Genomic DNA, 14,592 nt, shown 5'->3' on the forward strand with positions numbered 1-14,592 from the left:
TTAATAAAAAAAGGATTAATTATTATGTAAATTATATGTTATCTTTTAAAAATAAATACAAGATCTCAACTCATTGTGCCATCTATGTACATTCAATTCAATATCATTCTTCCATGTAATAGCAATACATTTCCGAGCTACAGCCAAAGCCAGGCGAATAAATGCAATTTGAAATTTGTCCAATCTTAAATCTGCTATTAAGGTTGTAGTATGACCCATTAAAAAAAGTTATGGATCAAGTGTTAATTCGAACTTGAATAAATCTTCCAAAAACACCATAATTCTTCCCCAAGAGGGTTTAACTTTTTCACAGGTCCAAATTGAATGTAGAAAAGTACCGATCTGTTTTCCATAATGAAAGCACAAATCTGAAGAACTAAAGCCATATCTTTTGAACTTCTCAGGAGATAAATACAACTGATGTAAGAAATTATAATTGACTAAACTATATCTCACATTAATCAATTTAGTTTCACTATCTTCACACAAAGTCATCCATTCTTCCTGAGAGAATAAAATAGATAAATCCTCCCATTTACTCTTTGTTTTATATGAATCTGGCTTAATTATCTTCTCTTGTAACAAAGCATACATTTCAGAGATAAACCATTCTTTTTACACCATCAACAATTAAAATTTCAAATTTAGTGTGTCTAGGTAATATCAAATCATGTCCAAAATTATCCATTAATAAAGGATAATATGCAAATAAAGAATTTGACAATATCCCAAATGTTTCCTTAAGTCCATTAAAAGAAAGAAACATACCCGCCTCAAAACAATCCTCCATAAGTTTAATACCCTTCAGGTCCCATGTTTTCAAATAGTAATTATTCACTGAAAAAGGAATGGAGTCTTAGCTGAAATTTTACCTTTAGTTCCTATAATTTAATCTCTTTTATATCAAATCTCCATCAAACGTCTTAGTACTCATAACTTATAATTTTGTAAAAGATGGGGATTCCATTTATATATAAATTGATGTACATTAGATTCAGAAATCTGTGCTAATTCAACTTTAGCCCATATAGGTTGATTAATATCAAACATCCTATTAATAAATTTTAATTGAGCAGCTTCATAATAATTCTGGAAATGTGGTAATTGGAATCCTCCTAATGCATATTTCCATGTCAGTTTTTGTAATGATACTCTAGATAATTTACTTTTCCATAAAAATAGCCACACTGACACATTTAAATCTTTAAAAAAAAACTATTTTGAAGTAAACAAGGAATAGATTGAAAAAGTTATTGAATACGTGGAAAAATATTCATTTTAATACAACTCACTCGTCCTATTAAAGTTAAAGGTAAATACTTCCATCTATTCAGATCAAATTTTATTTTATTTAGTACATAGTTTAATTTTTGTAAGCTTTGATAATCAACATTGACAATTACACCTAAATATTTAATTTTTATTAGACCACTGGAATTGAATAGTCCTCACCTAAAATTGGTAATATTTCACTTTTATCCCAATTAACTTTATAACCTGACATTTCTCCGTAATGTTCCAAATGATTTTTGAAGTTTCCCCAAAGATTCTTTAGGATGTGTTAGATATATTAACATATAATCTGCAAACTTATAAATATGAGAAATTAATACAAAGGTCTAAGCAATATTATTATGAATTAGGGGAACGAGCTTATAAAGTATTTGCATGGCATTTGAAGGCTGAACAAGTCTCTAGGACAATAAATGCAATAAGGAAAAATTTGGTGGTTACCTATAAACCCTAAGAGATTAATGATGAATTTTGTTCATTTTATCAAGAATTATATACTTCTGGGGTGCTTCAGGATAATAATCGGATTGAGTCTTTTTTGGCTAATTTAGATTTACTGTTTTTGAATGAAAGGGATATGAAGGAATTAGATTTTTTTTTAACCGATTTAGAAATTAAAGCATTACAAACTATGTCAAGTGGGAAATTGCCAGGAGAAGATGGATTTACTCTAGAGTTTTATAAAGAATTTCATAATTTATTGCTCCCTATATTTATGGATGAACTGAAGCAAGCCATAGAAACAGGTTCGTTAATTACAGGAACATTAATTACTATTATTCCAAAAACGACAGAGATCCTTTGAAAGTGGCTTCTTATAGACCGATTTCTTTATTAAATGTAGATTACAAAATAGTATCTAAGGATTTAGCTAATAGACTTGCTAAATGTTTACAACAATTAATACATGTGGATTATGTATTAAGAATAGATATTCTGCTGATAATATTGTTAAATTATTACATTAATCAATGCATCAAGAAAGCAACCCAACCAAACAATGATACTGAAAAAGCCTTTGATCAAATGGAGTGGAATTTTTTTTTATTTAAAGTGCTGGAGAGATTTAAATTTGGACCAGTCTTTACTGGTTGGGTGAAGGCTTTATATAAAAAAATGTTAGCTAGGGTGGTGACAAATGGACAAATATCATCTTCATTTAATTTGACTAGATCAACTAGACAAGGTTGTCCTCTGTCACCAGCCTTATTTGCATTGGAACCATTGGCTCAAGCTATTAGACAAGATGTTAATATTAAAGTAGGTGAGGATGAATATAAAATTAATTTGTTTGCAGATGAAATATTTTTTTTTTAAACGCAATTGTGCTCCTAAAGAGTAGGTATTGTCAAATGGTCCCGAAAATTTATCATAGGAGTTCTATCAATGGGAAAATCAGATTAATAAAGATTAATATTAAAAATATTAATATTTTTTGAATATTTTATTTAACAATTTTAACCATATATGCATTCAAATATATTTCATAATACAGATGTAATAAAGTATTTAATAGAAAATATATAATGATAATACCAACACCCCCATCCCTCCAACTCCCTACTGTCCCAAGAAAAGACAGAAGAAAAAAAGTATAGAATTAAGTGTTTAGAGAAAAAAAAGAATAAGAATGAAAATGAGAATGGACTCCTGAAAGTTAAATTTGATCTGGTCTAAAATTCATATCTATTTCATCGATAATGGGGTTTCATGCAGGTCTTAAATACTAATAATAAAATTTATTAATTTTAAAACTTACTAGTTTAATCCTTTTTTTGTAGATATGGGTACCAAATTTGTAAAATATATTTTTCCTTAAATTATATATTATTTTAGTATTAGTATAATATTGTCTGAATGTATCATTAATTTCTACATGGTCTGTGATAACACTACCATCTTACTTTTTGAATCTTTGTAATAAGATGTTTAGCAGCCAAGTCTTTTAGTTGATTTGCCAAAATTTTACCCGACTTTTCACCATGAATATAAAATTGACTCTTACTTTTCAAAAATTGTGTTTCGATAGGATAAGTAAAAAACAAATCATATTTTATGCTCAACGTGTTCTTTAAATATATCAAATTTTGGAGTAAGGGCAATCCTCGCAGCATTAGCCTCTTTTTTTTTTCATTTTTGCTGTATACAGTTTTTTTTTCCTTTAATATAAGCTTTAAAAGAATCCCATATAATTAAGCTAGAACGCTCCAAAGAATTGTTATCAAAGAAAAATGCAATCTGTTCCTTCATAAATTTCAAAAACTCTGAATCGGAAAGTAAAATTAAATTAAAGCACCAGTGTCTAACAGATTGAGATAAATCAGGAAAGTTCAGTGATAAAACCACCAGATCATGGTCTGAAATTACAATAGACTGATACTTACATGCACTAATTAATGGAATCAGTTATATATCAGTAAAAAAGTAATCAATCCATGAATACATATGATGGACACTAGCAAAAAGTAGTATTCCTTATCATGAGGTTGGAGAAAATGCCGTACATCTAAAGTGCCACATTTTAGCAAGAAAGAATGAACATGGTAGACTTGTTTAGCTGTTTTAGAAGATGAATGGTCTAAGACAGGGTCTAACCAACAGTTGAATTCTCCACCCATTACTAGAGAATAAAAGTTTAAGGAACAAAAGAAACATAAAATAAACCCCTGGACCATCAACGTTAGGACCATAAGCATCAGCAAAAGAAATCCTTCTATTATAGAGTTTTATATAAGTAATAAGAAAATGACCATTAGTGTCAGAGGCAACGTTATGATGAACAAAAGGAATAAAGTGGTCAATTAAATTCAAAACCCCTTTGACATTGAAGATGCATGAAAGTGCTGCCACTTCCACCATCGAAAAAGACATGATGTCATTCAAATGAATATGCATTTTTTGTAAAAATATAATGTCAGCCTTTAATTTTTTAACGTGCATAAATATTTTCTTCAACTTAATAGATGATTTAAACCACGGGTATTCCAATTCACAATGTTAGTAACTTTACTCGTATTAACTAAACTAAAAGCAAAGATATTTGAAAAGAAAATTCATAAACCAAATAACTATTTGGCCATGAAATTGGAAAAGATCGACACAAGAAAGAATGAAAGCAATCGTAAATCACCATAGCGACTTCGAAAAGGAATCCAAAAGCAAATTCTCCCTCCCCTCTCCCTTAAAACTACCCCAAGAGATCGCAAACTAAAAACAATCCATCCCCTCCCCCCAAATTCTTCTTTGAAGGCAACACTCCTTATTTAAATGTAAACTTCATTAAATCTTCCAGCTAAACTGAACTTGTGACTATTGTCTAAATAGCAAGGTCAGATTTAGACAGCTCAACAGAAAATGGCCATTAGATGTAACAGGCCAATTAAATTTAAAATATCTTAAAAATAATTGCAGAAGAGCAAGTCAAAGTACTAAATAATTTTTTTTAAAATCAAACTCATGTAAGAATATCAAACCTTAACACTAAGAGAGATTAAAAAAAACATAAAAAAGCAAAATATATAGATTTTAAAAATAACTGGGACAACCTTATTATTCATACACAGTAGCCTTAAGTAATCAGAGTCTCATACATTTTGTAAGTTCAAAAAACACACAGAATCAAATAAGTCATTACTGATACAAAGAAGTAGTAGAAGGGAGTTCATCGAAAAATTTTGACCATCCAATGGTGAACATTGCCAATGTTTCAAATTGTTCGGGAATATAATCTGAAGATGTGTCGGGAAATGAAGGGAGGGTTTGTAGCTTCCCTTATACAGCTGGACATAACTTTTTACATTCTGCATATTCTTTCATCACCACCATGGGATAATCTTCAACTATTCTAATTTTCTATTGATGGCATGTTCACATGCCTCTTCAGTGAGATTCATGTATTAGTAAGTCTTTTACTGGGGGTGGTGTGGTGGAGTAGTGGGTGGTTAGGGAAAACCAGCCCTCCACAGAGAAAGTTGAAAAAAAAGTAGAAAAACAAGGCAGAGAAGTAAAACATAAAAAAGTTGCAAGTATAAAAATAACCTGAGGATGGCTCAAAAGAAGGAAAAGACTACAATGTCAAGCAAAGAGATGAAGAAATCATCGGGGGAAAAAAAGAGGAAGGCCTTACTGACTGGAGTCCATGAGCAGGGATTGCCCAAGCTATGAAACCGGTTAGCGGGCAGCTTGGCGGCGATGTCCTCCAGGGCGGTCTTGAACACTGGCTTGTGGAGCCAGTAAAAGAAAAAGAAGGCGCTGAAGGAAATGGACACCGACAGCAAGACGTTGACTCGGTAACGGGAGAATCCATGGAGAAGACACCTATAGAAGCAGGATCAACACAGAGCCAAGAAATACTTTGACAGTCAAATAACGATTCTAATGGAAACAATAATGGCTGAGTTCAGTACTATTAAAAAAAAACCATGCAAGAGACAGATGTAAAAATACAAAGAATGGAGAATGCAATGGCAGACATTAGAAAGCGAAGTGATGAAGTGGAAGACAGAGTGATAGGTGTGGAAATGGAGGTGAATGAGTTAAGAGAAAAATTGGAAGATAGAGATAAGGAGATTAAGAAGGCACATGACTTATTAGCCAAAAAAATTGACATTTTAGAGAATTTAAGCAGATGTAATATTACAAAAATAGTGGGCCTGAAAGAAGGTGAAGAAGGGGAGGATATAAAAGGATTTATAAAAAGATGGATCCCACATATCTTGGGAGTAGAAGAATTCCAAGAAGAAATAGAAATTGAAAGATCCCACAGAGCATTGGCGCCAAAGCTGCACCCACAGCAGAAACCGCGATCCATACTAATAAAACTACTTTGATATACAAGAGAGAAAATATTGGAACTGGCAATGAAAAGAGTGAAAGAGAATAAGGAACCATTGGAGTACAATTGGAAAAAATATTTTTTTATCCAGATATAAGCTTTGAATTTTTAAAGAAGTGAAAGGAGTTTAATTTAACAAAAACTGTACTATGGAAAAAGGTTATAACTTTGTGTTATGGCATCCAGCAGTGTTGAAGATACTCATCTCTGGTGGGCAAAATGGACTGTTTTCAGATCCAGAAGAAGCTTGTCGCTTTGCCGATCAATTACCAAATAAGCAACAAGAAGAGGAGTGAAAGGACTGTTAAGATATGTATATAAGTTGGAATATTAATTGTTTGATTGCAGACATTTAAGAAAAAAATAGGTTTTTTTTAAAAAAAAGGCTTTGTTATATTTTTAAGAATAATATATAGTGATTCTCTGGAGGGGGTGGGGGGAGTTGTCCTCTGTGAAATCTGTTGACATTTGTGGTTATTTTCCTACTAGCTGTGTTGTCACATATAATAAAGAGTAAGAACAATCCAAAGAGTGATTTTGGAAGAAGGGAGATGGAAGGGTTGAAGAGGTGGTATAGAAGGGAAAATGGATGGGTAAAATGAATACATTGAACTAAATGACTATTAATATTAATGGAATTCACAATCAAATTAAGAGAAAAAAGTTACTGACTCTACTTAAAAAGGCGAAAATAGACATAGCATTTATACAAGAAACACATTTAACTGAGTTAGAACATTGCAAACTGAAGAGAGACTGGGTAGGTCACGTAGTGGCATCATTGTACAATTCAAAAGCCAGGGGAGTTGCTATATTAGTTAATAAGAATCTGCCAATTAAGATAAAGAAAGTAATAACAGACCCAGTGGGTAGATACGTAATGATGATGTTCCAGATTTATGCACCTAATGAAGATGTCCAGGAATTTATGCAGGACATTTTTTTTTAAAAACATAGCAGATACACAGGGACACATTTTTACTAGAGGGCGATTTTAATTTTAACTTTGACCCATCAATAGATAAAACCAAGAAGACTGTTATAAAAACCAAAGCAGCTAAATTTACAATGAACTCAGTGCATGATATGAAGATAGTTGATATATGGATTTAAATAATCCAAAAGAAAGAGATTATTCATGTTATTCAAACAGAGATAAAACTTATTCAAGGATTGATATGTTCTTGTTGTCAGCTAAGATTCAAGGGAGAGTTTGAAAGACCGAATATAAGGCAAGACTTTTATCAGACCACTCACCCTTGTCATTGACAATTGCTTAAGAGGATATTCCACTGAAAACATATAGATGGAGGCTAAACCCGATACTGTTAAAACGGCAAGACTTTCAGGAATACAAATTAAAATATATTTCAAGACAAACACAAATTCGGTAAAAGACAAATTGATATTATGGGAAACAAGGCTTTTATTAGGGGACAAATAATTAGTTACACGATCAAGATAAAAAAAATATGATCGGGAAATATAACTGTTAGAAAAAGAGATAGTAACTATAGAGAAAAATTTAATGAGAAGGGAAGATATAGAGAAAAAGAGAGAATTGACAGAGAAAAAAAATTAAAATATGATACATTGCAAACATACAAAGTGGAGAAAAACATGAAAACAAAGCAAAGATATTATGAATTAGGAGAGAAAACCCACAAAATATTGGCTTGGCAACTCAAAACACCAAGCAGCAAGAACTATCATAGCAACAAGGAAGGAGGATAAACAGATCTCATATAGCCCATTAGAGATTAATGGAAATTTTTAAAAAATTTATAAGCAATTGTATCAAACTGCAAACCCAGGGAAGAATGACAAAATAGATGAGTTTTTGTCAAACATTGAATTGCCCCAATTACAAATGGAAGATCAAAATAAATTACTAAACCCCCCTGACAAGAACAAAAATATATGATACACTAAAGACATTACTAAATAATAAAGTGCCAGGCAAAGATGGATTCCCTACAGAGTTTTATAAGATAGTCAATAATCTATTAATGCTGCCCTTCTTAGAGTTAATGAAACATGTGGAAGAGACCTAGAATTTGCCTGACTCATGTAAAACAGCAATAATTATATCAATTCCAAAAATGGGAAAAGACCCATTGTCACCTACTTCATATAGACCAATATCTTTACTAAATACAGATTACAAATTAATAGCAAAATTACTAGTGAACAGATTAACAGACTGTGTACTGAAATTAGTGACGCTAGATCAGACAGGATTTGTTAAAAAATAGAAGAGCGGCAGATAATATCTGTAAATTTATTAATTTAATCCATACAGCACAAATAAATAAAACACCAGCTGTGGCAGTAGCTCTAGATGCAGAGAAAGCTTTTGATAAGGTGGAATAGAATTATCTGTTATAAAGTACTACAGAAATTGAAATTACCAGAAAAATTTATTAATTGGATTAGAATACTGTCCTTTGTCAAAAGTGGTAACAAATGGATTTGTTTCAGACCACTGTAAATTGAGTAGGTCAACAAGACAGGGATACCCATAATCACCATCCCTGCTTGATTTGGCTATAGAACCATTGGCAGAGCTGATAAGGAAAGAACCTACGATAAAGGGAATAAAAGTAAGAGGAAGAATTTAAAATTATTTATTAGCTTATTTGGGGATGATATTATAGTATATTTAATGGACACAGATAAATCAATAAAAAGATTATATACAAAATTGAAAGAATATGGGGCGATGTCAGGATACAAGGTTAATATTGATAAAAGTGAAGTGATATCACTGAACAAAGTCGATTATACAAAATGTAAAAGGGAATCCCCTTTTAACTGGCAATCACAGGCCATATGTTACCTAGGTATCAGGATAGATAATAATTCGGGTCATTTGTAGAAGTTAAATTACCAACTGTTAATGGGAAAAATACAGGAAGACTTAGAGAAATGGAAAGATTTACCATTAACTTTAATAGGGAGAGTAAACTGCATCAAGATTAATGTATTTCCATGGCTACAATATCTGTTCCAAACGCTACTGATTCCCTTGACGGGAATTTTTTAATGAAATTAAATAAATTAATAAGAATGTTTTTAATGGAAGGGTAAAAAATCAAGAGTGGCTTTGGAAAAGTTAACATGGGTGTATAAACAAGGAGGATTGCAGCTACCAAATTTCAAAAACTATTACGGGGCAGCACAGTTAAGATATCTATCAGATTTTTATCAGACGGACAAAAAATCGGATTGGCTCAAGATAGAACTGTATAAATTAGGAGAAAAATGTCCCTCTATAAATAGGATGAGAAACTGGTGCAACATAACAATCTACCAAGACTACATCATATACTAAAAATATGGAAGAGAATACATCTGGAGCGAAAGATGATAAATTATCAAATACCAAAAGTGTTACTAACGCAAAATCCATTAATTTCTTTTACAATAGACCATTTATTTTTTAAAGAATGGACAAGAAAAGGAATTAAAAGAATAAAAGATTGCTTTTTTGGAAATAATTTATTGACATTCGAATAGTTTAAAAAAATAAATATGGAATATCACATGGTACAATATTTTCATACTGTCGGTTGAAAACTTGTTTAAAAGAAAAGTTGGGAACTAGTCTAAGATTACCTGAGAGTAGCTGCTATGAATACTTAATTAACAGACTCTGAGAGTAAAGAAAAATCATTAGAAACGTGTACAACAAATTGCAATACAAGGAAAATGATGAAGCAATATATAAACCCAAACCAGGATGGGAAAAAGATTTAAATATATGAATAATGAATGAAACATGGAAGGAAATATGTGCATGAACCATGATTAATATAATAAATACTCAGTTTTGTATAATACAATATAATTGACTACATCGACTTTATGTTACACCTCAAAAGTTAAAAGAATGGAATCCAACACTATCGGACAAATGCTTCCATTGTAAACAAGAAATTGGAACAACAGTACATGCAATTTGGACATGTACAAAAGTGAAAACCTTTTGAGAGGATTTAAACCTAATATTAAATAGAATTACAAAATGTAGGATACAAAAGACCCAAAAATCTTCCAGTCAAACAACATAAAAGATAAAAAATTAGATCTAAAATTAGACAACGTCCAAAAATGATTTATTATGATTGAACTTGCAGTAGCAAAAAATGCATAATGATAACTTGGAAAATGGAAGAGCCCTTAAAAATACAACAGTGGTACATAGAAATGAAAAGGTGTATTCCATTACAAAAAAATTACCTACAATCTAAAAGACAAATGTGCTTTATTTGAACAAATTTGAGAACCATTACATAGAGTATATTAGAAACAGCCAATTTCCGACCTCCATCTCTTGACATGGATGTTACAATTATGAAAATAGTTAAATGTGAAATATTCGACAAAACTTTATTTTTCTTTTCTTTCTCTTTTTTTTCTATTCTTCTATTGTTTCTTTATTTCTTACTTTTTTTCTTTCATTTCTTGCTTTGTTATAGGGGTTGTGGAAGGAAGGGGAAAAAAGGAAAATGTCATTTTGTATATTTTAATGCTGAATATTTGTACTAACATGGTTCACAGTGAAGTATTAAATAAAAATTTATAATAATAGTAAGTCTTTTACTTGGAAATAATGTAAATGGAGAATCACTGAACGAGTGAGATTGGCTACTTTCTCTTTGCCCTCCAATCCCACTCCACCACAGCCACCACCAATGACAATTTTGTTCCCAGAGTACAGATTTCATCTCACTACCTTGCCACTTTTAGACTGGATGTGATCTATAGCACCACCCTTGGTCACAGCTTGTCAAATTCCAGTTCAACAAGAAAGTTTTAATTTCTGGCTGCTTATCCAGTCCCTTGCAAACCCCATTACTTCTTCTGCATCACCATACATTGTAACTGATCCAGACCTAATGACCCTGAAATCATGGTACCTCGTTTTTCATCTCCACATTTGCATCTATCACACTCCTCAATGCCAAGATATAAATCTATAAGCTCCTTTCACACTTGCATTCAACTAAATTGGCCGTTCATTGTCCCGGGATAGGAATGGGGATTTGGCCTTTCATACTAGATCACTCCTAACTGGGACACTGAATGCTTTCACACTTGCAAGGGTTTATCCCTGGGATTTGGTCTGTTCTACCTTTAATCGGAAGTTACTGCATGATGTGGCACGCAAAAAACTGAATTGATGTCATCTCAGACAGATCGTCTCGGATGTCCAGAAGATACATCACCACACAATCAGGTCTTACCAGCCTCCTTATCTGCAAGTTGGTGCAAAGAGCAACTGGTCTTAAAGGCCAATGAACTCCTGATCTCATGTGGCATAATTTCAATAATCTCTTGCGTATAACCCTGAAGTGTTTGAGGAGGAAAGATTGGATGAGCTGAGAGTCTGCCATAAAAAGTGCTTGTATCTTGAATGGGTGCATAATAGCAGAAGGATGTGGAAGAGGGAGAGACCTCAGGGACCTGTATTCTTGGATCAAGTTTTTGAAAAATATGATGATGCCCAGTGGTGTAAGAATCCACAAATGTCTTGTGCTACATTTGATTTCACGGTTGGGATACTGGGGCCACACCTGAAGTGCAAGAACAAAACGTTGAAGCCCTCTCTGGATCCTCGGGTCAGACTTGCCCTGGCATTGTGGTGGCATGCCACTCCTGGAAAGTATCATTCCATCAGTGTGCTTTTTGGTGTTGGTATCTCCACTGTATTCATGGTGGTGGTGAGGCAGGTAACCGCAGCGGTGAAAACGTACCTCATGCCACGTTTCATAGGGCTGCCGACTGGGGAGCATCTTCCATACACTATTGAGGCATTTGAAAGAAGGGGTGGTTATCCAATGTGTGCTGGAGCCATAGATGGCACACATATTTCCAGCATTACCCCACAAGATGATCCAGCATCCTACTACAATTGAAGAGGATGGCACTCCATTGTTCTGCAAGCCGTTGTTGATCACAACTCCTGGTAAGGTTGATCTTTCTAGTATTAGCATTTATGTTCACTTGAAAATATAACCATTAGTTGGTTTGAGCTGGCACCCTCTGTGTTTGCAGCTTCACAGATGTCTACGCGAGCTGGCCAGGTTACACCCATGATTCTTGCATTCTTGTCCGATTTACATAATTGCTGAAGATGCTGGTGGTCAGATATTCCCCAGTGACGTAAGTGATTCTGACAGTGCCTTATGATGCCTTAACAAGTGTATGCGACCCTGTGAAGTTCATAATAAACCTCAGCTTTGCCACTGTTCCCTTCTGCTCCTTCTCACCCACACACTCTATTTGATTGTATCACAGATCTCCAGAAATGTGAATGGTGTGGAAATACCTGCACATTTGATTGGGGATCCTGCCTACCCACTGCGAAAATGGCTGATGAAGGGGTTCACGCAACATCACATCATTGATCACCACAAGAGCACATTCTACTTCAGATTAAGCTCTGCTAGAATGGTTGTAGAGAATGAGTTTGGTTGTCTCAAAGGTCACTGGGGGTACCTGTCCAAACAAATAGATATTAATACCGCCTTTGTGTCAGATGTAGCTGTTGCCTGCTGTGTCTTGCATAATATCTGAGCTTAACAAGGAGCACTTCCTGGGAGAGTGGAGGGCTGAAGTCTCCAATTTCCCTCCTCCAGGTCGTGGTTCACAAGCCATATGTGAGGCTATAATGTCAGTCCTGTGAGGAAATGAGGGTAATGACTGAGTTTAATCCTATAGAAGTCTATAAAACTTTATTGCTCATCCTTGAACATAGTGCAACTGTTCAATCTGAACTTTAAAATAAAAACTGTATACCTGTAATAACCATTGGTATTTTATGTACAACATCAATGTAAATATGTACAATAATTTTCAATAAAGACAGTGCAAAAACTTTCTTGAATAAAACATTAAGATCTTTAAAACACATATTTGGCAACTTTTCATTCATGTTGACCTTCAACTTGACTTCAACATACTACAGAATTGTAAACTTTGACTTTGGTGAACAACAAAGGATGTAAACTGATAATTCGACATTCTCATCCTCATCCTCCAGCAGGTGAATGTAGGAGCCTCGATAATGGCCAATAAGGACTTGATCAGCTGAACCCTCAACACCTACCAGTGACAAGTGTGTCCCACCCGAGGGGTTGATAAGGGTTGGGATGTAGGCTGGGTGCACCACTGGAGACAGATGGCCATGGGAAGGGGAAGGCTGTTTAGGTTGGCAAGAGGGAGGAGAATGGAATTGTGGGGGCTTGATGGCGGTGCATGGCTGGAGAGGTATGCAACGAGGCACATAGCATCGTGGGGGTAGAGATTGGTTGGAATGATCAGGAGGTTGGTGGGAAGGGGGCTGAAGGAGGCTAGCCAAGGGTGGAAGGAAACTGAATGATTGAGGGCCAAGGTTGGACCCGCCCAATCACATCAATTGATGAGGTCAGTCTGCTTATCACTGCTGTCTAGGCCTGCATCTCCTATCAAATCTCAGTTCTCAGGCGTGCCAATCCTTCATTTTCAGCTTGGCATGCCAGTTGCAGTGCCATCTGTTGCTCTTGCATCAGCCTCTGCAATGTCTCAGCCTGCCTCTCCCTTTTGTCTCGTTCTCTTTCATGGTCCATCTGGTCTATTTTGGCTAAGAGCACACACATCTCATTTGTTGCCTCCGGCCCCTTCATGGGCTTCTTATGTCTCAGCCCCCTTCTCGCACCTACATAATCAGTGAGACAAGTATGTGAATTAAATGCCACGCCATCACCTTTAATTCAAATAACTCATTTCTTTGAACAGATTAATTACAAATCTCCCAGCTCCTAGTACAGGAGGAGGTGTAATCTCTGTATTATCACCAGTTGCCATCTGCTGCTCAGCCAAGGTTGTGACAGGAGATGAGGCAGTGGTAGAGGTCAAGCCTTCCGTCGCGCATGCAGCCATCTTCAGCGCAAACTCCGGGAGATCCAAAATGAGTGGTGGACTAGCCTCGCCAAGCGAACCCAGCTCAGCACGGACATTGGCGACTTCAGGGGTTTCTACGAGGCTCTAAAGGCTGTGTACGGCCCCTCACCCCAAGTCCAAAGCCCGCTGCGCAGCTCAGACGGCAAAGTCCTCCTCAGCGACAAGATCTCCATCCTCAATCGATGGTCAGAACACTTCCAATCTCTTTTCAGTGCCAACCGCTCAGTCCAAGATTCCGCCCTGCTCCAGCTCCCTCAACAGCCCCTAAGGCTAGAGCTGGATGAGGTCCTCACCCTGGATGAGACATATAAGGCAATCGAACAACTGAAAAGTGGCAAAGCAGCAGGTATGGATGGAATCCCCCCAGAGGTCTGGAAGGCTGGCGGCAAAACTCTGCATGTCAAACTGCATGAGTTTTTCAAGCTTTGTTGGGACCAAGGAAAACTGCCTCAGGACCTTCGTGATGCTACCATCATCACCCTGTACAAAAACAAAGGCGAGAAATCAGACTGCTCAAA

The sequence above is a fragment of the Narcine bancroftii genome, chromosome 3 (assembly GCF_036971445.1).
Source record: "Narcine bancroftii isolate sNarBan1 chromosome 3, sNarBan1.hap1, whole genome shotgun sequence".
Lineage (NCBI taxonomy): Eukaryota > Metazoa > Chordata > Chondrichthyes > Torpediniformes > Narcinidae > Narcine > Narcine bancroftii.